This window comes from Humulus lupulus, chromosome 5, assembly GCF_963169125.1.
Source record: "Humulus lupulus chromosome 5, drHumLupu1.1, whole genome shotgun sequence".
Lineage (NCBI taxonomy): Eukaryota > Viridiplantae > Streptophyta > Magnoliopsida > Rosales > Cannabaceae > Humulus > Humulus lupulus.
The window spans coordinates 102061798-102066738 of record NC_084797.1 but is presented as its reverse complement, the minus strand read 5'-3'; positions in this window follow the sequence as shown (position 1 = coordinate 102066738).

The window sequence follows — 4941 nt, the reverse complement described above, 5'->3', positions numbered from 1 at the left end:
ACCAGCCTTTGAGCCTCCCTCTTGTCTGTTGGAAAAACTCCATCCCTCAGGTAGCTTACAATTGGCTCAGCCCACGACTCCTTTGGGATGCTGATCATAAGAACGTTTGAATCAATGGTGATTGGCCTCGGTAAGTATTCCATAGGCACTGATTCAAGGATATCCCCATCCTTAGTAGAAGCTAGCTTTGCGAGGGCATCGACATGGGTATTCCTCTCTCTTGGGATTTGCTCTATGCTATACCCCACTAACTGCCCCAGATAGCCTCTTACCCTTTCCAAGTATGCAGCCATGTTAGGACCCCTCGCTTGATACTCGCCCTTCACCTGGCACACCACCAACTATGAGTCACTAAAAATGTGTAAATGCATTACCTTTAACCCCTGGGCCAACTGCAACTCAGCTAGGAGTGCTTTGTATTCTACCTTGTTGTTCGAGGCTTCAAACCCAAACTGTATCGCGCAGTACATCCTGTGTCCCCTGAGTCCATTCATCACGATACCTGCTCCAGATCCTTCTTTGTTGGATGCTCCATCCACATGCAGGCTCCATTCTTCAAAATTCCTTTGCTGTCCTTCTCCATCGACTGTCCCTCTCCTTCATCTCCTCCTTCATTCAATCGATAGATGAACTCCACTATGAAGTTCGCAAGCACTTGCCCATTGATGGAGGTCCTTGGGGTATAAGTGATGTCGAATTGACTCAACTCAATCGACCATTTCATCAGTCTCCTCGAGGTGTCAGGTCTATGCAAGATCTGTCTTAAAGGACTATCAGTGAGTACCTCGATCGCATGGGCATGGAAGTAGGGCCTTAACTTCCTTGAGGCCACGACTAATGCATATGCTAACTTCTCTATCTCTGGGTATCGGTTCTCCGCATCTACCAACCATTTGCAGAAGTAGTACACAGGTTGTTGATGTCTCTTCTCTCCCCTAACCAAGGCAGCGCTTATGGCATGCTCGGATACTGCTAAGTATAAGTATAGTCTTTCACCCTTTTCAGGTTTAGCCAACAAGGGCGGCTTCCCTAAGTGTTCCTTCAACTTGGTAAAAGCATCCTCACATTCTCCATCCCAAGTGAACTTTTTGCTCCCTTTTTGGATGTCGAAGAAGGGGAGGCACTTGTCTGTAGACCTTGAAATGAATCTGTTAAGGGTTGCCATTCTTCCCATTATACATTGCACCTCCTTCTTATTCTTGGGTGGGCTTATTTCTATTAAGGCCCTTATCTTATCAGGATTAGCTTCGATGCCTCTGGAGTTGACCATGAAACCCAGGAACTTTCCCGAGGAGACACTGAAAGTGCACTTGAGTGGATTCAACTTCATTCGGTACCTCTTGAGTGTGTCGAACATCTCACCTAGGTCCCTGTTTAGGTCTGTGGAATTTTTGGTCTTCACCAACATATCGTCAACGTATACTTCCATGTTCCTTCCTATCTGGTTAGCGAACATTTTCTTCACCAACCTTTCATAGGTGGCACATGCGTTCTTCAATCTGAAAGGCATCACTTTGTAGCAGTAGAGTCCTTTATCCGTTATGAATGATGCATGCTATTCTTCAGCTGGGTTCATAGGTATCTGGTTGTAACCAGAGTAAGCATCCATGAAGCTAAGTAACTCGTGCCCAACCATCGCATCCACCAGTTGATCTATTCTTGGAAGTGAAAAACTGTCCTTAGGACAAGCCTTATGGAGGTTTGAGAAGTCCACACAAGTCCTCCATTTTCCATTCGGTTTTGGGAGTAGAACGGGGTTCAATACCCATACTGGATAGAATGATTCGCGGATGAGTCCATTCTCCTTCAATTTGTCAACCTCCTCCTTTAAGGTTGTGTACCTCTCCGGGTCAAGCGCTTGCCTTTTCTGCCTAACGGGCCTCGCCTCGAGGGTGATATTCAAATGGTGGCAGATGATAGGAGGATCTATCCTCACCATGTCTTCGTGACTCCAAGCAAATACATCCAGATTTTCCTTCAAAAACCTCACCAACCTCTCCTTCGTGTCGCCTTGAAGGTTTTTTCTCACCTTTCGCAATGGCTCTTCCATCACCACGATTTCCTCTAACTCCCCCACGGGTTCGACCCCTAGTTCCTCCATGATTCAGGGGTCTAGTTCTTGCAGGTTTATGCCTCCATGTACTACCATCGCCATCGGTTCTTGTGGTTTCACAGACATGCAGAGGGAGGTGTTATAACACTCCCTTGCTTCCCTTTGTTCTCCTTTCATATTCACTATTCCACCAAGAGTTGGGAACTTGATGGCTAGGTGATATATTGAATTTATTGCTTTCAATTCTCTTAGGGACGGTCTCCCCAATACCGCATTGAAAGTTGAGGCACAGTCTACCACGACAAAGTTTTCCATGACTATGGTCTGCTGGGTTGTTCTCCCATGGTGAGTGCCAATTCGATCATCCCTAAGGGTTGTATTGAGTCCCTCGTGAATCCGTATAAGGAGGATTGGAAATGTTTCAATTATCTGACTTCCATGCCCATCTTCTCAAAGGTGGGGCAATACAAGATATCCACGGAACTTCCATTGTCTATGAGGACCCGATGCACCCGCATGTTAGCCAATTGAACCGTCAACTCCAGAGGATCATTGTGGGGAAAGTGCACCCCTCGTGCATCCTCCTCCATGAAAATGATTGAATCATTTTCTCCTTTAAAGCATTTCGGGGGTCGTTGCTCCAAACTCAAGACACACGGTGGTGGACTTCGTCTGGCTTCTCTAGCATACCTGTCTCGGCCCTTCCTGGACTCTCCTCCAAAACCCGGACCTCCAAAGATCATTCTCACTTCTCCTTGTATCTCCGGGGCTCTTTCTCGGGCCTTAGGTATCATCAACTCGTTCTCCGATTTCTGATTTTCCCTTCTGACATATCGGCCTAGGTGCCCCTTGCGCATGAGCTCTTCAATTTCTTCCTTCAAATTGGTGCATTCTGCTGTGGTATGGCCGATGCCCTTGTGGTAATGACAATATTTTGCTAGGGTCCCTCTTAGACCGATATTTTCTCATCGGCGGGGGCCTCTTGAAGGGAACCCGACCTTCATTCATGAGATAGATATGTTCTCTGGTGTCCATCAGGTTTGTATAGATAGTGTAAGCCGCTTGCCTGGGGTCACTTCTGCGCTTGGGCCTTCTCTGGTGGTCATCTCTCGGCCCCTCGTATGCCCTCTTCTTTTTTGTCCCATTCGATCCTTCATGGGTTGAGGGCTTAACATGGGATTCTTTTTTCCCACCTTTAAGTTCTCATGGCCATCCTCGACATAAAGGTACTTTTGTGCCCTTTCGTAGAAGTCATCTAAGTCAGTGACTTCCCTTTTGAGCATGTTATCCCAAAGCTTGCTACATGGGCGTACTCCAACCGTGATTTCCATCTTGAGTTCTCCCCTGGTCAGGCTTCCCACCTTGGCCGCCTCCATGTTGAACCTATGAAGATAGCTCTTTAAACTTTCTCTTTCACCATGCTTTTTGTTAGCGAGACTGGTGCCCGACATGGTGTAATCCCGCACGGAAAGATTCTGTTCAGAAACTCATCGAAAAACTACTCCCCTGACCTAATGGTCCTTGGCCTCAGCCTCTTAAACCATTTGTAAGTAGGACCTTTCAATGTGACAGCGAAACAGTGACACCTCGCTCTGTTATTGATCCTGCTCAGCTTCATTAAGTCATTGAAGGCGTCCAAGTGGTACTTGGGGTCTGAGGGAATCTCTCCAACTGGATGTCTCGCATGAAAGGTGACTCGTAGTCAAATTCTTTATCGTTAATGTGCCCCCCTAAAGTCGTGACAATCTTACTCCGAAGGCTCCTCATCTCGGTGTCTAGCTCTTGTCGCCTTTTATGTAAGGAGTTCCTTATCTCAGTGGGATTGCCCTTTCTCTTTTCTCTGTCCTTTGGAGGGGCCACAGGAGGAGTCGTCCTCACTTCAGACCTCTTCCCATTGAGATTTTCTCTTAGGTCAAGCATCGCTTCCTTAGAGGTGACTTTGGCCTCGTTTCTAAGACCATCGTTGTTCCTCCGTCTTTGCTTGAGGGGATATTTCGCCGGTCTAGGTCCCTCATGGTATTTTTCTGGGGGGTGTTGTTGGTGGAGAGTCGGGTTCTCCCATCATACATGGGGACAGTGGTTTCTCCTTTTTCTCGCTCTTTCTCCTTTTGCTTTAGAATGGGTATGCTCAACTTTCCTTACAGAAGGTCGTTTAAGACCTCCTGCATGTTCTCTAGCGTGGCTTCCAACTTTCGGTTTTTCTTGTGCAACTCTTGAATTTCATCCACATAGAAGTGAGTGCTCGAGTTGGAACTCACTAAGTGTACATGGGAACTTTTGCCTGGCCTACGCATCGAGGGACCTAGGTCTCGGTGGCCGGAGCAGGTGCCACCGGGGGTCGGGGACGTGGAGGCACTGGTGGATCTGGGTGACCTCCGTCGGACTGGATAGCTGAGGATGATGCTTCCTTCTCCTCCATTGGTGGAGGACGTTCCTCCAGCATGTCCCTCGGCTTAGGTGGAGGGGGTTCCTTCCGGGAGGCCCTCAGTTGTTGCTCTCCGTCCAGGCAAACCTCAACATATTGTAGTTGACGTAGGCGTTTCGAACGCATTGGCATTTCTCCCATACTGAAGGTGATGAAAGAATGTTGGCTTGATACTCATTCTTCCCATAGACAGCGCCAAATTGTTGACGGTGGGAACTCGTCAATGATATAAGGTTGGAAAACTCAAATTATATTGCAGAAGATAGCTAGGAAGAAGATGGGAAGAACTTGAAAGTGCAAAAAAAATACAGAACTACCATGGAGCAGAGTTCATATATTCCTTCATTGTCTGTGCATACAAAAAATTTTCCCACCCCTTAACCTCAGGGGTTGAAGCTATTTATAGGTGGGCTCTATTGGCCCCTAATACAAGAGGGTCCCAAGGGATAGGGATGTACACAGG